The 23,934-nt window shown below is 43.0% G+C and overlaps 1 protein-coding gene and 1 long non-coding RNA gene across 3 annotated transcripts in view; one reads left to right on the top strand and one right to left on the bottom strand.

Annotated features, from left to right (window-relative positions):
• The window catches only part of LOC141918908 (alpha-protein kinase 2-like), an 87,057-nt gene that overhangs the window by 51,876 nt on the left and 11,247 nt on the right, over nucleotides 1-23,934 (top strand). The window contains exon 11 of one of the 2 annotated variants that reach the window (XR_012621827.1): nucleotides 4,185-4,280. The exons of the other annotated variant lie outside the window; for it this stretch is intronic. The gene's annotated coding sequence lies outside the window, so the exon portion shown is untranslated. The remainder of the gene's footprint in view (nucleotides 1-4,184; nucleotides 4,281-23,934) is intronic. 2 annotated transcript variants of the gene reach the window in all.
• Nucleotides 2,248-6,636, bottom strand: LOC141918911 (uncharacterized). The gene is made up of 2 exons (XR_012621828.1): nucleotides 6,459-6,636; nucleotides 2,248-2,481 (listed from the first exon to the last, which is right to left on the bottom strand). It is a non-coding gene; the product is annotated as an uncharacterized LOC141918911 (long non-coding RNA).

The raw sequence follows: 23,934 nt of genomic DNA, 5'->3' as shown, positions 1-23,934 counted from the left end.
TCAGACAAAGGATAGGGCCCAACCTTATGCTTCTGGGCAGCCCAGCCCGCACCTTTCCCTTTCCACCCTTTTCACAAAGAACCTGCAGTCCTTTTAATACAGCTAAAAGCTCACCCCCTGAGTCGTGCTGATGTTCCCCCAAACACACACTAGATATGCATTTGGTCTGGTGGTAGGGCAGCACGGGGGATCAGGTGATGGGAGCTGCTGGTTTGCTGTGGCTAATTTGTGTCAGGTGCATGGCAGCATGGTGTCACAGCTGCAGCTGGGTGATGGGACAGGTCCCTATCGAGTGACCTAACAGGGGTGGGCTTGTCAGCAGGACCCAGCAGAGAGCCTTCGCGGCACACACCAAAAGGCTGGTACTGCTGCCACAGAAATGGGTTTGAATGAGCTCTCTGTGTGCTGTAGGACACATCCGAAGAGAGGAATCCGTTCATGCTTTATCTGGTAGCTGAGATTAAGATTTATTGTTCCTGAAAGCAAAACTGGACCAGGGAAGAGGAGGCCAAGGGGTGCAATATATACTGGAAGGATGCTGTCAGGGAAGTGGGACAGCAGTGGGTAAGCATCTGGCACAAGTCTTTCAAAAGAGACTTTATGTCCCTCGGAACGATGTCAAAGGGGCCAGAACACAGGCGGTGTTCTCCTCTATCCTCCCGGATGGAGACGGGGGCTCGAGAAAAAGGAGGCGGATTGACCAGGTGAAGGAGCGGCTGCGGAGCTGGGGCCGTGCCCAAGGTCTTGGCTTCCCGGGCCACGTGCTTTGTCCCTGCGTTCACATGTCCGCTGTCGTGCTCCTGCCTCTCCTCCACCTCCTTTAGCATTGCCCCTGCGCCCTCCCATTCCCCATCACTGTGCCTGATGTTTATTTGGGACAGCAGGGTTGGAAGAGGGAAAAAAAGCAACAAAAAGTCTTTCTTACTCCCGTAGGTAGTAAGCTTTATCTTCCTTTTGCAAGAGTTGTTCTGCACTAATTTATCAGGAGGCTACTGGATTTCTCTCCATTCAGTCACCTGTTATTGCTGTATCAGATACCTGCACAGAGGGGCAGTGCAGGTTTTCAGAACAGATGGTCACAAAAGAAAATTGTGAATGCAAAGAGTGATTAGGATATGGAGAGGGTTTAGGAAACCTATTCTGGGTTCCTCTGCGAAGGCCTGTTGTGTTACTAGAATTTCACGTGCTGAGAATTCTTTTAAAAATATCTAGACTGGAACTCGGTTTTAATATTCAACATTGTAGTTCTTCCATTAATGTCCAGCAGTACATATTGCTAATGACTGTTCCATGGCAATAACTCATGGAACAAAAGGTTTAGGGAATAAAATTAAGTAACTCATTCAAGCTGTTCTGTTGGGAAATCGGTTGCAAATGGAAACACACAGTATAATCTATAAATGATAAATTTCACATATTCACCTCTGCTCTCTTCCAGCAGCACTCTACACATCACAGCCCTAGGAAGCTTCCTGTTCATTATGTGTGCCTGGTTACTGAGCGCTAGAAGTCAGAGGAAAAGTGGAGTTTGGAACATGCTGATGAATATTAACGTTACCACTCCCATTGCAAACCAGAGCACAACATTCTGTGAGCCTAAATCTTGGATTATTCAATGGGATTTAGGCTTCTCAGTGCAGTGTTGGTGCCTGACTTTCGTTAAGCCCTTTGAAAGTTCCCACAGATGATTCCTATTCTTTACAATATTTTTCAGAGAATTCCTATGAGGAAACTGTGACCATTCCCAAACCAGTAGGTTTAGAATATGTCAATGGACTTGAGCGTGGTGCTCAAATTGTACATACAGTTGTGATGTGGAAGGGAACACAGCTGAAAGCATTTGAATAAATAAAGGTTAGAGGTAATAGCTTTTTATCAAAATTTTGGAAAGTGTCCTGTTTGAAAAATGTCATGAACATCTCAGTCAGTTAATGTTCCAAACGTATGTTTTAATTTGGTGCCAAAATAAGAGCCAGCAGTTTCACTACGTCAGCTAATTGGCTTCACTATTCTATTGTCCTGGTCAATTCAACAGGAAAAAGAAAATCCCAAGCTGGTCTTTTTTTTCAGAGGTAATCACCACCCCATTGATTGCAATGAAATCCACATTCCTCATGATGACATCGTAACAGTGATTCCTAAAGGGGACTCGTGTGCTTTGCAATGGGAATGTGGAAGTGCATGTAGCAGAGTGTGTATTGCCCACGTGTGATGGTGCTTTTGCTTAGAGAAGAAAGAGCAGAGTCATTGTGACATACACGTAGAAAGGTTATTTATTCCTCAGCATGGCGGGAAAACATACTGCTACAGTTCTGAATTGATGTCTTGTCTACCAGTAGCTATTTAGTGTGATAATGGCGTTTGATAGACTGGACACAAACACCATTGTCACACTCCACAGCTCTGGCAGGAGCAGATCATTAGTCCACGGAAGGAGTAATATATACACGTTGCAGGCTGCAGCACGGGGGCTTCAGAGACCTGCAAAACACAGAGAAAAGACCATGTTTACACCTATTTATACATGGTACATCAGGATTCTCACCAAGGAAGTGGGAGACAGTGGGGTTCCATATTTCTCTGAGGTATTTTGTCTAAGCTAGCTGTAGTAATCTAAAACCTAGGTAGCTTTAAGCGTGTTTTACAGGTGAAGGAGATGGACAGGCACCTTGAGAAAGTAATTGGTCCTGTCTTAAGAGACAAATTAATGAAGGGAGGGATGAAGCATTCTCTGCAAGGACTTGTTTCTTCCTCTTATGGATGGTGACAGCTCAGAGTAAGCATCTGACTTTTATAAAGCCATGTTAGATCTGAGGAATCACGATGCTAAAGATTATATTTGTTTTCCATATACTTGTTTTTACCAGCATTTTAGAGCCAGCCTACTTAGAATACACCGGGTTGGTCTGTACTCATAGTCCCACTTCAGCTATTTTATTCAATGCCGGTTCTTGTATGGTGTGTTAACACCCACGCGACAGTGAATTAAGCAGTGAACTAACATGCACGTGACTGTGGTGGTTCATTTCTTCCCAGGACAGTTTTTTTGGTTTAATAGGACAGAGAGTGTTTCTGTATTTGTTTAGCCTGCAAGTCTAATAACACTTCTGCACATCCTCAGTGAGTATAAAAAGTCCTGTAAAACATCCTGTTTGTCAGGAGTGGAGTAAGAGCACAGAAACAGTGACTGAGGGTCACATGAGGCATGGTGATTTGTAAAGCCATGGAAATTCATTTATGTGTCATCATCCCATCTGAATACTGCAGAGAAGCAGAGAAAACAGAGAAGGAGGAGCACAGGGAAGGGAGGAGATTAGAAACCAGAGCTTGGGTGAATAGTAGTGCCTTTGTATCTTACTCTTCCATGTATCTACTTTTTCCTCAGTCTATAAAGACTGTCAACTAGCGTGATCATCTGTGCAAGATCACGTTGGATATTAACTGGAAGAAACACTGACCTGTGCAGGTAGAGTGTAGCTCTGTGAAAGTGCAAGCCAGCTAGTCAATGTTCATTAGCAGGAATAACAAAATAATAACTAATAAATCATTGTAATGAAGTCTGCTAACTTAAAGAAGGGGGAAAAAAAAGTAAAAGAAGAGACAGACCACAGAGTGGAATTCCTTTATTCCCATGGAATTGGTAAAAATCTTTCAAGGAGAGCAGAGTACATTAAACATTAGTGTTCCATTTTGCATGAATTTGGGTAGATTTTGTGTGTGCCGAGTACTGAAATGTTTTTTATAGCTACTAAAAACTTGAATTTTCTGACTCAAAAAAGAATGCTGTATGGACTGGTTAGACTAAGCACCATGGGAGGGGATGGAGTTGTGGTTTTGTGCCAGGAGATGAGGGTGGAACGTCTTGCTATAATGCTTTTAAACTATCCTTCTCAGGGTTTTTTAAGCTCAGTAAATGCATTCCTAGTTTTACAGGTTCAGGAGCATTTGCCACCCATATGTAATAAAACCAGACTCTCCAACAGTCTTCTGGCTCTGGTTGCCTTTTAGCAAAAGACCGTTAAGCAAGTTGAAGCATTCAAAAGACAGACTCAGATCCTCTGAGAACTCCTTCATGGGCTTAGCCTTCCTGTCAATCTCATCCTTTACATCTCTCCTGACTCACTGCCCTGGTGATGTGTCACTCCCACACGTTAATAGCCTTAACGCTTCTGCTTTATTCCCAGTCTGCTGTCCGCTCCCATCATGCCTTCCAGCTGAGAAACGAGGGAGGGAGGCACAAATCTCTATCGTCAGCTGTTTGTAAAATCTAAACCTTTGAGGTACGTATGCTGAATGTGGTACAGCTGGGGAGGAAAACCACAGTTCTGTACTCGCGGAGACCAAGCGGTCGCCATTGTCAGTGCCATCTTTTTTCAGTCGGAGCGGCAGTCCCCAGCGTGAATCGGGGCACGCTGCGACTGGGGGGAAGTGCAGCCCCGCGTGCCCAGAGTCAGCGATCGCGTGTGGGCAGCTCCTGTGAGCTCTGCTGGGGCCTGCGGGGAGCAGGCGAGGCTCTGTGAAGGAAACCACTCAGGAAAGAATCTGCTCTCCGGATGAGATGCAGGTTGAGGGCTACTGCAGAAACAGCAGCCCTGGTTTCGGACAGGGGAAGGAGCTGTCACAGGAAGGGATAAAGGATGAGGGCCTGGGGCTCCCAAATGCAGATGGTCATAGGAAGGGAAATTTAGCTCGCTCTGTCTGCAGCAGCAGAAGTGCCAGCAGAGAGGAGACACCAGCGCAGAGCGACGAGCTGGCTGCCGACAGGTACTGAGTACACCTGAACCGCCAGTGTACTCTGCACAGCGTAGCAGGTATTTCCGCTCCAATCCTTACTGTTTGATTCAACTTTGTGTCTTTTCTGGGTCTTTTTCTTAAATGTAATCTAGTTCAAGCAGTGTTGATCAGTTAGTGCAGACTCATTAGGGCTCTGGACCGGTTTAACTACCGATTTGCAGGTACATCTAATGAAACCTCAGTGACGGCATGAGCGTGCAGTACGAGCTGAGTTCTGAGTGGCCCTTGGCTGCTAAACAGCAGAGAAATGAACCTTTGCTGGCTGCTTACCAGGTCAACTGCTTTGTTTCTCAAACATGATTATTACAATTGCTCTGTCATTCCCATCCTTGTCAAGGAAGCAAGCCTATAAATGCTTGGCCAGGGCTGAAACTCCTGCAAGTGCTTTTCCTCCTTCAGTGATTCTGCATTGTAAGTCTCTAGCTGCTGCAGGGAGAGGGAGTTGTGCATCTGAAGGCATGCACAGAGCTGCAGGCAGATCTGCAGACCCACGGGTCAGGCCACTGTGCAATCACAGCTACGAAGGAAACATCTCTAAAAGAAGGAAGGGAGCTGCCGCACAGTTGGTGCATCAAAACGGCCCCGAGTCCTTTGAATTAATGATGGCAAATACACGGTCACGCCCAGAACACGGTCTGTCTAGTCAGGATGCGCCTCGCAGTTGTAGCCCTGATGTCCACGAGGCTGTTTTTACTAAATGTGCCTGTGCTCTAGCTGGTGATAGTGAGAACTGAATGCCAAAGGAACAGAAGTACTGCTCATTGCTGTCTAATTCATCACAGCGTTAGTGGTTTCTCCCCTTACCTTTCCTCATACACATTTTACTCAGCTTTCTCTCTGCAGCAGAGAAGAAAGGTCAGGCAAGATCCTACTCTAATTAAGTTCTGTGATGAAAAGTCCGACAGTCACTGGCAGATACAGAGCCCTGGCAGAAGTGCCTCTAGACTTGACTGTGAAACGTGTATGACAGTAGATAGCTAGGCAAATGATGCAGCTGCAAGCAGACAGTTTGATGGTTCCACAGCTACGTGGAAGCTTCCAGCAATTCAACAGGAATATTTCCAAGGCAAAAGATAATGAAAGAAAGAGAAATGGCCACTAGTTTTTGGTACTGCAATGGAGAAAATAACCTGAAGCAACGGGAACGTTACAGGTCAGTACAGGGAGAAAGCAAAGCATAAACATAAGAGAAAATAAAATCCACTTTTTTCTTCTCTTCTGCTAGACGTTTGTATAAAGAATATTATTGGAATGTTACAGTTGAGAAGATCATTGTGAAAAACAATAGGGTTTTTCAAGAAGTATCTTGATGGATCACAGAACCTGTCCTTTTTCTATATCCAGGCTTATGGAAGCATTCCTGTAACTCTGGTGAAGTCTAACCACACTTGCTGTCAGCTTCCCCATCACCTCCTTTTTTTTTTAAACAATAAACATTTCTGGTGTGTTTCCCACTGACACTAATAAAAGCCTAATCTCTTTAAAAGTACAGGCAGAGATCACTATGTACAAGACATTAAATCCTGTTATATTACACAGACAGGCCACAGGCATTTGTGGATAGTTTGATATGCTGAAGTGCTTAGTATTCAAAATTCACCTGCACTATTTTATTTTTGTTAATACATTTTAGCATTTCCTTTTCCTCAGAGGAAGGCACTTACCATCTGACACAACTGCCAAATGATCCTCTGGTGTGTTGTCAGGGCTTGTCAGAACTGAGATTCTCTTGCGTGACATTTTGCTGAGTATCACTGTATCTTTGGAGGTCTTGGTTTTCTTTTACGAGTTCCCAGCAGTGGTCAGCTGTTGAAAGCCTCTGTTTCCAGTGGACTCCTTTCCCTCGCCCTTTATGGGATCCTGAGGTTTTAAAGTAAACAATTCATTCTCTTTCTGATAAGTCATATTAATATATTGATCTGGGGGAGGGAGATGGCCCTTACTGCACAGAGCCAGAGTCACCTTTACTCAAACAGACTAAGGAATGGGAAAAAAACTCTGAAATGTCAATTTTTTCTGTCCCTTCAGAGAGAGCATATGTGGGTAAGGAAAAATGCAAAATACAGGTTTTTTTGAGCTGCCTGTTTTGCTTAATCCTGAGATGAAGAGTGTTTACTCTGTCTTCATATTAATTGCTTACTTCTGCCAGCAAGACTGATTTCATCCATTCCTCAGATCTTACTGTTCACTGCTGGGTTTTACCCATCTTATTAAAATTTCAAAATTTTGATTTACTGTCTTTTCTGCATAGGAATTTTCAGAACTCTCAGAGATCCTGTCACATTTTTAATGGGTTTTACTTTCCAGCACACCTATGAGATAGGGGAAAAAGTCTGAATTCAGTGGAGCCTAACTGAACACTGATGGCAAACCCAGGAATTACACATTTCAGGACCTTATCCAGGTAATACCATTGCATAAACCTCCCGAATTTAGGACATGATGAATTTCACATTTTTTGTGAAGGATAGTATGGGATTTGAACCTGAGATTTCTCTAAACATAAAGTCACACCTTCAGTATGATAACCTTCTTGATAGTTAACTAATTAGTATTTCATTGCTTACTTCCATTACCATGCTTCTATTTCATTGTAACAGTCTTAAGTAATAGTAATTTTTTTTTTTTTAAAAAAAGCAAAGTTTTCAATATAATACTTCACAAAAGTGAGGAACCAGGTCACTTTACTGGTTTTGGCGGGGTGTGTCCATCCAGCAGCAGAAAGCCACTGCGAAATCACCTCTGGAAAAAAGTCTGTGTCTTGCACTCTCCTTGCTTTCCAGCTTTAGTGTAACTAGACCTCTGACAGGACACAAATATAGCTCCTGTCCTCATTAACCCACCTTCCCTCGCCACCGCCGGGGCGAGATGGAACGGGCAGTATGGATGAGCAGTACATACCAGCAGTAAGAATCAGAGCTCCCCTTTTGTGAGAAGGGTCCTGCACAGAACAGATTCAAACGCTTAATAATGCAACATCATGGGATGGAAAAAAACCTGAACTGCAAAGCCACTAGAACACCCTCACCTTCACCAGTTTATGCCCTTTCTCCTTTAGGCTGTCATGTATTTGGACTGCAAATTTGTCACGGCAAGAACTATCTCCTGCTATTTCCTAAAATGCTGTTTTCTAATCACAGTGTAGCTCCAGTCTCAGATACACCACTAATACAAATAATAATGTCAGCAGTCATGAATAAAAGAAGGTGCTGAACTGTGCTGTCTGGGCAATAATGGAGCTGTCTTTATAGGTTCTTAGCAGTCTTATCACTGCAGATACAGCTCAAGAATAGTTTTTTCCCCTTATGAAAAACTCCAGAATTTATAAATCTCAGGGATGTAATGACACATTTTTTATAACCTTGTTTGTAAAAGCAATGTTAGTTGCCTAACGTAGATGATCCAACTGCTTCACTCTACCCTCTTTCAGTTTTGTTAAAGATTTTAATTAGCACAAAGCAAAATTAATAATGCTAACAAGTAACGTTTAGTAAGGAAGTAAAGGATTAAATGAGACAGGAAAAGAAAAAGAGCATGTGCCTGAGTTTTAGCTTTCATATGCTGTTCTGTGTGACAGGGTATTGGAGAAACATAGTGAAATTAAGAGGTTTGTAACAACACAGTCCTACTCACTTGTTTTTAGCTTAAAAGTGCCAGTAATCTGTGATACCTAACTTCAGGTGCTGTACAAGGAGGGAGACCATGGCTATGTGTCAGCCACTTGGATGCACTGATACAGTCTCATTTTTTACCCTTAAAAAGACCTTAACAGGAAGATGACTGGGGAAAATCTGGAGTGAACCACTATCTGATCACTAAACATCAGACAAAACCAGGATCTGTTGAAGCCAAAAGAAACATTTCTGCAAACTTCTGCCAGATCGGGATAGCATCTACAGCATTATATGGCTCTATATTCTTTGTGTGTGCAGACATCTTGTGTCGTGGGGCCCGACTGTGCCGTGACTGTTCCTGCTAATAGACTTCCTGGCATATTAGGAAGAATATACCCCCAGTTACAGCTATTTTCTTTGTTGAGAGTCCGGGTGGTTAGGGCTTTTCAGTGCTGCTCTCAACCTTTGTGTTACCTTCTGCCCTTGATCTATTTAGAAAACCCTCCTGAAGCAGGGACTGCTTTTCAGTTGGTGTTGATACTGCTTGGTTTTTGGTGAAAGTCTCTCATCTGCGTACATGCACACAGTATAAAGATGACAGAATTACTAGTAGTAGTAGTTCATAGTCTGTCCATAATAGTAGAACAAAGTTTGGGGAAAATATTTATTTTAAAATTACCTGTACAGTTATACCAGAATTCTGTGTGCAAACTCCACATGCCATTCTGAAAATATGGATGTGCATTTTAAGTCTACAGAAGGTATCTGACAATTTGCTTAATCATAAAAAGAGGGCAAAAGACCTCAAATTAAAAAAAAACCCAAAATGACACATGTTGTCCAAAAACAGCAGGGAAAGACAAAAATGTGCTACTTTTTTATCACAGAGGAAACACCACTTACTTGATATTTCTGGGAAAAAAGCTGTTTTCCTCGAAATGGCAATCTACAATTGTGAGTGAAGTACTGCCCACTACACATGGAAGCACTGGTGAGAGTCTGAAACAGCATTGCAACATTCATTACTGCTGCTGACTGGTTTGGGTCCAATTCTTTGAAATTAAATGCCAAATTATTTGGAAATTCCTGAAAAAAAAAAGGAACTGGTTTGTTGAAATGTTACTACAGGTGACACAAGGACAAATAATGCAATACACATTGCACATTCATCTGAGGGCCAAATTCTTCCCTTGAAAATATGTAGATATGACCCCAAGCAAAATTATCTGAAGTTCAATCTAACTTTGAAGTTGGCACTGCTCAGAGCAGAGGCCTGAGTCCTATGACCCAGAAAGGTCCCTTCCAACCTAAAGTATTCTGTGATTCTATTTTATGTGCACAGCTCCTTGCTTACTAAGGTGTCACTATACAAAGGACAAAATTTGATCCATACAGGAATTCTTCCCTATAATTTTTCTTGTATAAACTGTGGAGGATACAAAGAGTGAAATAGAAATCTGAGGAACTGAGTCTTTTCTGTGTGGAAAGAGTAAAAGAACAACTCCAAAAGTGAAGGAATAATAACTTACAACAGGGGCAAAAATCAGGCTATGTTAGGAAGTTTTTCACACTGGGAAGATTTAACAAACAGTAAGAAGCTATGGTTTGGCTCTGCAAAGCCTTAATTATGAAATTCTTCAATTAAAAACAACTGTTTTGGCAAAAAAGGGGTTAAATAGTCTGTGCATGAAGATTTCACTAGTGTATTAGGAGACTCGTTTTACTCTGGTTTGAAATTATATGGGCCTACAAGGGTTTGTGAGTGGTATAAATCCTTTTAAGAATAAACCTTCTTTTCAGCTGGTTAGTTTTGATCATAAATACATGTTCAACAAAGCTTGTTTAGAAAACCTGTTTGAAAGGGCTTAAAACCACAGTTACTTTGTTTAGTTAGAGTAGGTTTCAAAAGCCAATTTCACCATTCAGTTCAAACTGAAGACTTTCAAATCAGGGTTCATTTACATGACCTGACCTGAAAAAGGCTTCCCTGAATCAGTTCTCATTCTTTTTTTCCCTTTCCACTTAAAATCAGAATAGTGTGAACTTTATATGAAAAGAAAAATAACACAGAGAAGGATCATGGTGCGGATGCAGAGTAAGTGGGGAGAAGCCAGTGGATTGGGAAGAGCTTTCTCTTCCTCACTTGGATGGCCTAAGACCTCATGTTATCCAGCTCATTTATCATAAACCTCAGGTTAAAGTCAGTTGCATTTTTGAGGGAGATGGGAAACTAGACCCTCAGTTGAGGAGGGAGTTATAGCAAAAGATTCTTATCTGAAAAATCTGATGCTATAAGGTACAGAGTTTTAAAGAGGAACTACTGAGGCACCAGTCCAGGGAGACACCAAGTCTTCTGTCCTCTGGAACCCTGATATTTAACGATTTTCCTCCCCTAGATTCCAGCCACAGAACTGTTCCATTAATGGCCATTCATGTATGAGAACTTGAGTTGTATCTTTAGGGCTTTACTCCAGCTCTATCTTAATGAGCATATAATAAATACTCGTAAACTTATTTAGGGTTGGCTATTTCATCTATGGAAAAATCCTGTTACAGTTCACCAGCTGTGGGCACGGCTTACTTGGTTTGAAACTTCCAGACAAATCTGGGTCAAAGATTTAGGCCAGATCCTTTTATGGAGAAAACTGACACATGTCCAACAGTGTAACTGAATTTATTCCTTTGCTATGACCTATTAATTTCAGTGAATCTATGCTGATTTATGTCAATTTAGGATATGACCATATAATTGTTGAGATGAAATTTCTACAGGAATTCTTGGGCTCAAAGTGGGCAAAGCTGGTGTTTATCTGTTTATCCCAGATTACTACAGTATTCAGGGGGCATCATCGTTCACAAGCTTTCAAGGAAGCACATTCACCAGCGCTAATACCACAATCTAATAGACAGAAGTAAGGCATATGTAGTGCTAGGACAGCTTAGATCACCGAAAGGAAAATGTTGTGACCCTTGTAAGTCAATGGCTAGTGGTTAAAGATTACCTGTTCTGGTCATTCTGACTACTAGATAGAGAAAGATTAACTCAGAGCAGTATAAAGTAGAGCAAAGGTATTTAACCTGGAAACCATGATCTCTTCTGATTTCTACCAGGACTCAGTAAACGAAATTGATTTGAGTTTCCCAATCATCAAACTCATTACATCAGTTCTAGATCATCCTGGCATTCCCCATAATGAGTCACCATCTGACACATCTGATGCAAAGAATGCAAATTGAGGATTATCTTCAGATTAAGGGTGTAAAATCTGACTAACAATGTACCATCCATGAAATTTGTTTCCCCAGCAAAACGGTTGTGGATACAGTTTAAGCAATTTCAATGTAAGCAGATGGCTAACAGATAAAATTTATGTTTATTTACCTGTCCCTAAGGGGGAACTCCCCACCCCCAAGAAAACTGCTCCCTCTGCAAACACTGTTGTTTGGCTCCTTGGCTGTAAATCTTCCGCCCAGGTCAGCTGTACTGCTTCCATTAGCCTGAGAAATTAACTGTCCAGCAGCAGTTATCAAAGGCACAGAACTTCCTTTTTCCTGTCAACCAACCGCTGCAGCCTACACATTTCAGGCAAAGCATTAAATAAATCACAAACCACAGCAAAATAAACTACCTAGTAATGGACATTTACAAAGAACATAAGATTTCTGTAACTTCCCTTCCTTCCTCTGTTTTACCAGGAGGTCAGCAGCTGCCCTCTCCCCGTACAGCCGGCTCTGAGCACTGAGTGGCCTGGCCATAAACCTGCCCTGCATTACACACAGTATTTTTCTGAATTTGGGTCAGTGAATATCAGTTCACTATGCTGCTGTATAGCAATTTCTTTTTGTCTGGCAGCCATTAAACGCTTGGAATTTAGGCAATATGCCATAAACGGTTCTCTGGTCAGAGAGACACGTATCACAACCTCTCTCTTGTCTGTGACTTCAATCTCTCCATACCTCGTTAGGTACTGACATACACACATGTGATACAGAAAGGTTAGTCTCAGAATGGTAAATAAAGGCTAGTCATTTCAAAACTATTGCCCTAAATCATTTTGGATTCAGGAATCACCACAGTCAATCAAACCTTTGCTCAGCAGTGGCCTGTGCCACCTACCTCAGGAAAGACAAACCCCATTCAGCATTTGCTACCTTCTCTGGTCTCTGGATTAGTTTAATACCTTACTAAATTCTGCTCATACGTATTCAGGTATCTGCACGGAGCTCTGCAGTCAGCACAGCTGTCCAGAGCTTCACCTGCAGGTTTCCTCAGCAGCAGCCGTGATGCATCAGGACACAGAGTCATTTGAGGGGAGCAGCCACCACCTTGTCTTTAACGCCACGGGAGCTGCACATAGAGCAGAGCTGACAAGGCTGATGGAGATGAGGATAGGCAACTTCATTCTTTTTTTTGTATTTGCAAGTAGAAGAACTGTTTCAGTCCCCTTCTCAGAACTTAGGGGAGCCTTCAGTGGCCTGAAAACCGTTAATCACCGGTGTAATGAGCTCAGCCCCGCTCAGCCCCGCCATCCCCTTCCCGCCTCCGGCGCTGCCTGAGGGGGCGGGTGGGGCGGGGCGGGGCGGGGCCCAGCCGCGGGCGGCAGAACCTTCTGGAAGGCGCTGGGCTGAGGGTGGGGGTCTCGGCTGAGGGGACACCGGTGTGGGGTTTGAGTGTGGCCGGTCCCTCTGGGTGCGGTGCTGCTGCCGGAGGCAGGGCTGTGGCGGCAGAGCCGTCCTGGCTAGCCTGGCAGGGGCTGAAACCAAACTGCCCCTTTCTGAAGGAAAGGTCGGGCTGCCCGTGGGTTTGGTGAACTCCGCTCCACGGCCAGCGCTGACGCAGGTAGTGAAGAGACTGTGGGAGAGACCGTTAGAAGTAGGGTAGAAAGGGTGCTTGGTACCTTTTGCGTGCTGCACCCAGCTATAATTAATCGTTATTTTAACTTCTCAGTCTCTGGTGAAGTCCATTGTGGATGTCAGCAGTCACAGTGTGCATTCCCCCTGCCTTTTCTTGTGCTTCAGGTGAAATCTTTCAGCTTACACAGTTAAAAAGGATTCAGTATAGACTTCCACACACTTTCTACTCTTTTGATAAAAATTGAAGATGTAAAAATCGGTTTGACCTCTTGAAAAGTCATGAAGACTGTTTTTATAATTCCCTGTTGACACTTTAACCTATCCTTCCTCTGCCAGCTTGACCTGGCTCTGGTGTGACTGGAAAAAGAACTCCCTACAGCTGGGCTTTATACTAAAAGTGCATAAAGTAAAACTAAGAAGGAGCCAAGATAAGGCAGGGTTTGTTTTTTGTGGTGGTTTTTTTTTTTTTTTTTTTTTCCCCCTCTCTATATTCCTCTGCACCTATTCCCCCAATTAAACAGAAAAATAATGTAGCTATAGCATGAATGTTTTGGAGACAGAGTGATGACAAAGCAAAAAACCCAGGTGTTTATGTGACATTGCAGACACTTTCCTTACTAAATGTAAACTTTACACAGATGTCATATTTAGTCTAATCAGATCATTTACTAACTCATTTACTATCCTATGCAGCATGAAATTGAATTTCACATGGTTATTCTAGTCCTGAATATCACAGCTCTGCTGAACTGAAGTAATATTCACAAAATCCTGATTTCAAGACCTCAGAAAATGAATCTGCTGTTTCTTTTTCTAGTCTGTCTCTATGCATAATGGCCGTTCCTCTAAACAGAAAGTGTCTCTAGGCAGGGTATAGGCTTCTCAGGTGCAGCTGGTCTTTCTTTGCTTAGATTAGCACAGGTGCTGAGCATGAGGCATCGTAAGTTCTCTTTGTGTGTTAAAAGATATTTCTACAGTGAAAAGAGGATTAAAGCAGGGAGAAAAGGAAGGTAGCTGGTCCTGTAAGAGTTGTAGAGCTCTCTCCCTCTTTCAACTAAAAGTTTATTTGTTAAATTGGTAACTGGAGAATACTATGGAAAGGATTTTCTTTCAGTGGGCAGAAGCTGGTTTTCAGCTGGAAGCTTGAATGGCTTTAGCATTTGTCAGCTGGCCAGTGGTAACTATGAGCAGTTCACATGTTGCTGGTAACTTGCACATAGAAACAGTGGGTGAGTGAAACACGGAGCTTGAGCTCAAGATAAAAGTAGGTAGTAGCGATTCCTGGCCTACACTCAGAATCGCAATATTATTTAACAAAAATATTGAAAGAAGAATTATTAATCTGCTTTACAGGCTATAGAAACAGGGTTGAGAGTTACACAGGTGCTTAGACTAAACAGGAAATTAGCACATCTTCATTAAGATCAGGTGTGAGGGTGGCTCAGGCACCTTCCCAGAGACTACTGAGTCTCTAAAGTGATACTTGGTGTGGCTAGGTCTTCAGAATAGTCTCTGTTAAATCAGAGAAGCTTTCCTACTGTACTTGGTATTAAACTTACTGGATAGTAACAGCTCTGGAGTTTCTGAGACTGCTCTTCTGGACTGAATCAGCTGGAACGAGTAAGCTTTCAACTGACAGGTAAGTAGACTTTTAATCTTTGATTGTAATGGGATGACTCTGAGGTTCCAGTCCTCAGCAATTAAAGCAGGAGGTGGTGTTCCTTGGCATGTGTTAGATTTGATGCCCTTTATAGAATGGATATCTATGGGAAATGAGTTGGATCAGAAGTAAATCACCAGAAAATTTGTGCCCCCCCCCATCTTTATGTTACCTCTGAGGTTGGAATAAAAAAAGTGTGTGTTTAATGGAATCTGAGCTGGCTTTGTGTTTCGGCCTCTGGATGGCCTGGGTAGGTGTGACAGTGTCTGGGTCCCTACCACTGCTGTGGGTTTTGTGTTCTGAAGGGGAGGAAGGCTTTCTGGGTGAGGTCATTTGTGACAGCCTAACAGGGCGTTTTCAAAATGAGCTCTTGGAAACCGGAGGGTTTGCAGTCTGCTAATTAAGCAGTGTGGCACAGAGCTCCCAAAAGTATTTTGCTGAGGTGTAATCCCAAAGATGGTGTTGATGGACTGGGCTAAGGCATTCATGTCCCAGCAACTTAGAAGGTCTAGGCCTTACTAATACCCATTTGATGTTTACACTAGCATGAGCATTGATAGATGAACTTAACTGTGTGTGAAACAGGAATATTGATGCTGGAGCCCCAGTGGCTGAGACAAGAGGTCATCTTTGCCCTTGTTTGCGAGTCCTCCTTGCCTCCTTTTGTTGAAAGGTGGGAGGATAACTCCAGAGTGCCAGATCTCATGCAGGTGTCAAGGGATTGTCAGTCAAAATGTGGTCTGGTATGTCGTGAAGCTGAGGAGGAGGCGGCTTGATTTAGATGAGTTTTGGTGAGGTGCTATTGCAGCCCAGGTGGTGTTTGGAGGCTGGTATTTAGGGGTGTGGCAGAGCAGATTCGTTACGAGGGGCAGCTTGGAGCCCTGAGTGATGTTGTGCTAACCTGTGCATCATGAGTTGTGTCTGGTGTAGCGGTTAACCTCGTGGGGTGGTTACCCTGTCCAGTGTGCAATGCCTGTGTAAATGCTTTTCTGGGGTAGTGCCCCACAGCTCTGGAATTGTTTTACTTTTTTAAAGTGAGTATTCTCCACAAAGCTTCAGGGCATGCTTTTGCTGGTGTTTGAGAATAAAATTCTATACCTCACCATGAAATACCTGCCATGAAAACAAAAAAATTCAGTAATATGGTTGTTCCTTGTGCACATTCTTATAGTACACAGTTGAGATGTGACTCTCTGCAAATGTGGGCTTGTTTTCAGAAGGACCTTGAGCTCGGTGTAAAGAGTTTGTCAGTGTGTCATTGGGTGGGGAGGGGAGTTAAGTGATTGAATGCATGAGCTCTGTAAGAAAAACACCTGGCTCTTCTAAGCTATTAGGAGTTGGGTGCAAATAATAGGAATTAGCTGCCTGTGTAATCACATACCAGTTCAGATCACCAGAGCTTTAAATGCCATGACCTCACTAGTTTTCCAGGTTATATGATGTTGTGCTCAGAATACAGTTAAAAGAAAAATGAATTTGAGACTTCCTTTTTTCTGTGCTTCACTTCTTAATATCTCATGGTGTGTATTCAGTTCTAAATATCTCATTGCGTGTGAAGATGAGCTTTTTTTTAAAGGGGAAAGAAGTCGGGGAGAAAGGATTCTGTTTAGTTTGCAACAAATGCCCGCTTTAAATATCTATGTCTTGAAAACACTGTTCTTTGGAGATGCTGCTGAGATGTTTCAGTATTTTTTTGGTATCTGCTGTATTAGCCTATAACAGTCCCTATAGGGATTATATTTCATAGCCACTGTATAGCCCCCATAATGCAGTACGACACCGCTCTTTTACTGACTCATTGATAACATCTTGCTGTAGTTTCTCAGAACACAAAGCATATATCTAGGCTACAATGTTCTCTACATCACAGGAACTTTTTAAAATATATGTTTAGTCTCAGAGGACTTGTCTTCAGCTGAAGAAGCCTGAATTTTCTAGGGTTTTTTATTTTGAAAGCTAAAACTTCCTACTGACACTAAAATAAAACAACACTTTCCAACCTCTTGTTATTTTTCTGTTGTATTGGAAATCAATTCAACACATGCAATTCTTGTTTTAGTAATCTCAGTGAAATAATTTTTATTTTTATTAAATAGAAGGTAGGTTTGAGTTGATATAAAGATCAAGTAAAAATTAGTTATTTTCATGTCCAAGTGAAGATTCTTAAACTATGCAATTTGCAGTCATTTCAACATTATTTACTTTCAAGGCTTATTCAGGGGGTTGGAGATTATTCTCTCTGCTTACCAAATTTATGCTTGCAGGATAAATTTCTGTATGAAATGAAATTTAGAACTCACCTGTTGTTCCTAGAATACTCTTGAAAACTTGTTTTTTCTTCTGAGGAGGTTTATTATGACTGGAAAAAGCAGAACACCACATACACAAATCTTAATCTTTATCCCCAGTGCAAAGTGGGTTATTTCCTCCAGATTTTAGGTGATGTTTTTTCAACTTACATTAGAACGCTATCCTACTGCCTGTGTCATGCAGCTGCCCCTAGCACTGTGTGGTAGGAATGGCTCCGTACAAAGGTGGCATTTCTATCTGTTGTGCCAAAGCCAGGGTGCAAGTGCTGCTCTGGGGGCAGAACAGACCCTTTCCGTGCAGTCTGGCTTTGTTAAAGATTACTTGGTCTGAAATGGCAAGCGCAAGCCCTCTCTTAGGTTCGGTGACTGCTGTGGGGAGTACTTCTCTAGGACTTGTCAGTCTGGGCTGTTGTGTGCCCTTGTGATAGGGCTTCACTTCTGAGGGTGGCATTTGGCAAGGTCTGTTCTCTAGAAGAATTCATTGCAGTTTCAGCACTTGTTTGGTCACTTGGAGCCCGTTCTGCTGTTACGGCTGTAGAGGCTGTTGGGTCTTACAAGCAGAGTGCTGTCCTTTGGTGCCTCTGGGATAAAAGAGGTTGTAACTGTGATACTTGGACACTCTCTGCAGGCTGACAGTGTGCTAAACTGAGGTACACGCTAACACTGCGTGGTCACTGATGCGGAGAGGAACATACATTTTAATGTTGTGAAATATGCCTTCTGGTGGGGAAAATGCACGTGTGTTTCCAGTGTGACTGATGAATTGAGGTATGGTATTCTCATGGATAGCTTGTTGGAGCTATTTCACGTACGTGAACTTGAGAATGTTAAATATTAATCATTCTTATCAGCCCTGTGAGCAGTAAGCCAGTACTCTGTTTTAACTTCAGGTAAATGAACAAACGCTCTGGGGTGATTCATGAAACTAAGTGGCTTGTGTAGCAAGATTCAGTTTGTTTCACAATTCTTAAATGCTAGTGGAACATAAAGTCCCACTTTAATTTAGGATTGGCGAGTAACTCAACCAGACACAAGTACCATACTGCTGTGACAAGCAAGTCTGGGAAATTCCTGAAGTTCGTTGAAGATAATTTCTAGTCTCAAGTACTCAGTGAGCCAGCTAGGAAAGATGCCCTCCTACACTTACTGTTTGTGAGTAGAGGAGGGCTTGTGGGAGGTGTGATGGTAGGTGGCTGCCTTGGCCACAGTGATCATGAAATGGTAGAGATTAAAATTTTTGGTGTAATGAGAAAGAAGGTCATCAGAGTTGCTACCCTGGATTTCAAGAGAGCAGACTTTAAGCTACCCAGGCAGCCAGTTAGCAGTGTCCCCTGAGAAACTGCTTTTGAGGGCTTTGGGGTCCATAAGGGTTGGTCAGTTTTTAAGAACCACTTTTTTTAAATAACTTTGCACAGGAGCAGGCAGTCCCATTGTGTTGGAAGTCAAGTAATAGGGGCAGATGACCAGCATGGCTGAGCAGGGAGTCTTCTTGGATGATCTCTGGAAGCTCAGTCAGGCTTTGTAGGAAGATTACAGAGCTGCAGTTTGCCAGCAGTATTCCTGAGGGCTCGATTCTAGGGCCAGTGCTGTTCGACACTTATCAGTGGTCTGGATGCAGGAGTTGAATGCACCATTAGGGTGTTTGCTGATGATACTAAACTGGGTGGGAGGTGCTGTTGACTCTCTCAAGGGACAAGAGGCCTTGCAGAGGGATCTAGATAGGTTGGAGCATTGGGCAATCATCAGCGTCATGAAATTAAACAAGTTCAAATGCCAGATTCTGCGCAGGGGACAGAGTAATGCCAGAGACAAGTATAAACTGGGAGGGGAGTGGTTGGGGAGCAGCCCTGCAGAGAGGGCTCTGGGGGTGCTGGGGGGCAGCAGCTCAGCAGGAGCCAGCAGCGTTTCCTGGCACCGGGAGGGCAAACAGCATCCTGGGGGCATCCAACCCAGCACGACCAGTGGCCAAGAGTGGCAGTTATCCTGCTGTATTTAGTGTTGGTGTGGCCTCACCTGGAGCACTATGTGCAGTTCTGGGCCCCACAATTTTAAAAAGGATGTGAAGGTCCTAGAGTGTGTCCAGAGGAGGGAACAAATCTGGTGAGGGGCTGGAGGGCAGGTGCTGTGGGGAGCAGCTGAGGGCTCCGGGCTTGTCTCGCCTGGGAGAAGGGGCTGAGGCCGAGCTCAGGGCTCTCTGCAGCTCCCTGGGGAGGGGATGGGGAGAGGGGGGTGCTGAGCTCTGCTCCCTGGGATCCAGGGACAGGACGCCTGGGAAGGGCTCAGAGCTGCGCTGGGGAGGTTCAGACTGGACGAGAGGAAGTATTTCTTCACCCAGAGGTGGTCAAACCCTGGAACAGGCTTCCTGGAGAGGGGGTCGCTGCCCCAGGCCTGTCGGTGTTTAAGAGGCGATTGGACAATGCCCTTAACAACAGGCTTTAACTTTAGGTCAGCCCCGGAGGGCTCAGGAGTTGGACCAGATGGTTGTTGTAGGTTCCCTCCAGCTGAAATATTCTTTTCCAAAAGGTGTGTGCACAAGCTACCTTGATTCTATATAGTAATATGTATTAAGTGAAAGTAAGAAAAAAATGGGATGATCTATGTTGAATTGGTGTGATAATGTGATCTTGAGAAAACAAGCTATGCCCAGAATGGCACTGAAAAATCCAAGCAGGGTTAGTTACCTCTCTTCTAGCCATGTCTGATTTCTTCCTGTTGAAGCACTGAGAAAATAGCATCACTGGTATGGTATCACTCGTGGTAGGAGTACTGAGCATTAGCTGTGTGGGAAGATCATATGATCTTAGGATAATTCAGGCTGGAAGGGCTGTCAGGAAGACTCTAGCCCAGCCTCCTGCACCAAACAGCTGTAGTGTCAGACTAAGCTGGTCAGGGCTTTATCCAGTTGGATCTTGAAATCTACCCCAGATGGAGACCTCACAGGCTCCGAGCAACCTGTTCCCAGCTTGAGCAGATGTAATCCTGTAGGTCAGCTGCGTAACTACCAGATACCAGACAAAATAACATTAAACTACTGCTCTTTGACCTGAAATACTCCTTGGGAAATTGGTAACGCTGTTGCCTGGTTTTGGACCTACATGCAGAACATCAGTCTGTTCTTTCAACTGTTGTATGTCAGACCATGTCAGGTGAGCTGTGTTGTCAAAGAGCAACCTGCTCAAATCAAGGTACGCTTAGCAGGAGCGGAGATGTCTGTTCTGGAAGTGTGCAAGAAGTAATGGGCAGTGGCTAAAGGGCCAGGGTGACCAGGAGTTGCGTGCTTTGTTCCACAGGATTATCAGTTTTGTGGGCGAGTAGCACTGGCCAGTGTGTTCTCCTGTTTGCTGATGAACAAAACAGAACATTTGAAGTGTGTGCCGTGAAAATGATTGTTTCTTCCTTAAGGTTTTTGCAGTCTCAGTGAAAGATAAATGAGAAATTGATGAAGCAGCACAAGGAAACAATAAGAACTGGCATTCTCTTGAGTACACTGGCAGCCTATCTGCCATGGTGTGTTGTGGGTTTTTGTATTTTTATTCTAAGTGGGTGGGTTTTTTATTTGTGTAGCTTCATGAAGAAAGAGACAATACAGAGGATTTTGAAGGTTACTAATACATCAGTACTCTCTAAAACCAAGTATCTGTTCTATCAGATGTGGAAGAATGGAAGCACTTCATGAAAAATGGAGCTAGCAGGTGCTGGTTCCCTTTCCAAGTGGTAGGCAGCGCTGCCGTGTCAGTGTTGACTGAGAGCGGGTAGCTAGTGTGAGGCAGGGCCGCAGAGGCTTTGAGAAGAGGAAGAGCTTGAGCAGGTTTACAAAGAGTAAGATAATGTCATCAAAGCAGTAGGTGAGGAATAGTTGAAACAACATTTAACTTTTTTCTTTTCTTGATTTTAAACCTTAAGCCTGCTGTTTAGGTCATTCCTTGGCACGATTACAGTGAGGGTAGTGATACTGCTTGCTAGGGGCCGCAGAAGAGGATAACTCAAATGGCAGAATCGTTAGCAAAAGCTGATTAAAAAGAAGATCAGAGGTAGTAATTAGGATATCGCACACTCAGTTTTCTGAAGTTACTTTGAGGCTTATTTCAAAATCTGAGGAATATTGACTGCGAAGCGAGTTATTTGTATTTTGACAGTTAATGACTTAAAAGATGTTAGGAGGGGAAAAAATTCTACTCTTACAACTTTTCTCAGATCTATCTGAGACCGTGTTACATGCCCGCAATAGCAAAGTAGTCTAGAGGACAGCCTGTCTCGTTTGCAGGACAGACTGTGAAGACTTTCAAACTTGCATGATTTGTTATTTGTAAAATTGCAAGAGGGGGGTGTGTGAATGTCTTGGGCTGTCCAAGCCTCTTTCTCACCCCCACCTGCACCGCTGTGGTTTACAGTGGTTCTGTGGGAGTACCAGGTGCTGCAGAAGGGTGTGGGGTTGTAACAGGGGAGTGCCAGGGCTCCGAGGGAGCGACCGGAGGCTCCCTGTCCTAATGCCTCTGCAGCAGGATCTGGCTGCACTACAGCAGAGCGTGTTGGGTGTGAGGAGAGTTGGAACCAACTGTTGTGACCTTGGCTGTGATAGAAATTGGTGAATATTTTTGAGAAAACCACATGGCAGCACCACTGGCAGAAGCATTCCTGACAATTTCCATGGGGCCTGCATTTCACTCAGTGTGTACTATTGCAGCAGACAGTTATTGTAGGAATTAAAGGATTTTGCTGTAAAGCGTAAAGGTGAGTGACTCTGTTACAAGGAGCATGGGATACAGTTATCGCAAAGTCAGGCAGTGTCAACCACAGGTTTGCAAGAACTGGCCCCAAAGAGTGAGGTTTTCTTCAAAGGAAATTTTTCTGAAATATGCATCATTTGGCAAAATATTTCAACTCAACTGCCACTTTCAAACCTAAAAAAGCTTCTATTTAATTTATAATTACATTTTTATTTAACTCTTGAAAGCTGGCATGAATTTGCAGTTTGACTTAAAAGATGTTGCTTTTTAAGTTTTGTTTAAAATTATTATACTTTTTGTTCTATTAGCATTAAGTTTTGGGTTTTTTTTAATTCAGCTTTCAGATACTATGGTTGGGAGCAGGAGAACAGGAGGAAACAGCACAGACCAGCGAAGGGTACTATGTATTCTTGTTTGAGTTCTCTGATCCAGCATCTATTGAAGTGATGCAAATTGGAAGTGATGGGTATTAAGTCCTTAATTTTTAATAAAAATCAACATTCTCTCTCAGTTTCCTTAATTCAGCTATTTTAAGGACAGATTTTTCAGTTCAGAGGACCTCGTGTCCCTTGCATGACCATTTTAACAAGCTCATTTGATTGGCCTATTAAAACTGGTGGTGTGACAGTTTAAAGACTTTTTAAATCTTGTTAGCTATACCTGATGAGTGAATGTACATACCTAGTTTATGTCCTGTCTGACAGACTGTAATAAAGTGTAGAAGTTAGTGCAAAAAAAGAAATTATGATAGTGGGAAAGAATTGGAATGCTTTTGTGTGGAAGAAACTACGCATCCCAAATCTGAAGGATGCCATGGCCTTCAGAGAAGGGAAATCTGCTTGATAAGGGGCTTCTTGCATTTGCAAGAAATCTAGCAGATTCTTAAAGAACTGAAGCTGACAAGGTGAAAGGGCAAGTCTTCGTATAACCAAATATCAACCTATGGGAGAGAAAAGAAAATGGAGGCAATAGTTGTCAGTTTGGTCTCTAGGAGTTTCTCAAGGATCTATAGTGGGCTTTTCAGTGTGTTTTAGGATAGGATTCACGTTTCACAATGTGAAGGGTTTTGCTGAATCCCTGGCTTGAGTTTTTTTTGGGTGTTGTTACCCTCCTGCCCCCCATTTTGGTCTGCCAATAGAAACTGATAGCCAAGAACAAACAAGCTACTCGGTAGATGACCAGATGAACTGACTGTTTGGTCGTTGGACTCCTGTCCTTCAGGATATGGACAGATGTGCTCAAACAAAGCTATTTAAACAGATGCCAGTGGCACAGATAAAAGGTGGTATGGATATATATGTGTATATATACATTAGCCTTAGAGGCAATAAAGAAAAAAGGAATGAAGAAAGGCTTTTTTTATTAGTGACTGTCCAACAGGAAAACCTGATAATTCTTTCTGCAGATTAATTTAGTGACAGTCAAATGAATCTCAATTTTCTCCATTAAATGCCACTCATGCTGGTATTCCGTTGTTGTTAGATATTGTTAATTTTTAAAATGTTTTGGATTTTCTCAGGTAACCCTTATTTGTGCATGCAGTAGGTGTAGAGAGACCTCTGACTCCCCTGGAGATTGTGGTTGTTTCCCTAGCAGCTTGATGTGGACTGCTACTTATGCTAGCAGTCTGACTAGTTCTTCCTTCATTCCCCAACACTGTCTTATGGTGCCTGGTTTCTTTTTCTGGGCAAAAGATGCTTGGGTCCATACCAGAGTATTTCTGTATTAGTTGCTCAGAGTATTTCCATATTAGTTGCTGTAGATTAAACTGTCATTTAGTACAAAATGTAAGAAACTGTTGCTTCCTAAACTGTGGTGAATATAACCACCCCCTGAAGTGCTTTGAACTGCTTCTGTTCTTTTTTTTGGAGTTTAGGTATTAGTGCTAGGCTTGGTTTTGATAGTTATTTGTCCTGTGAACAAAGGAGAAGAGTAAGGGATGCAGTATGCTCAGACTTTGTGAACAAGAGCTAAAA

The sequence above is a fragment of the Strix aluco genome, chromosome Z, assembly GCF_031877795.1.
Source record: "Strix aluco isolate bStrAlu1 chromosome Z, bStrAlu1.hap1, whole genome shotgun sequence".
Lineage (NCBI taxonomy): Eukaryota > Metazoa > Chordata > Aves > Strigiformes > Strigidae > Strix > Strix aluco.
The sequence above is the reverse complement of the archived record's forward strand: the minus strand, read 5'-3'. Positions and strand labels throughout refer to the sequence as shown.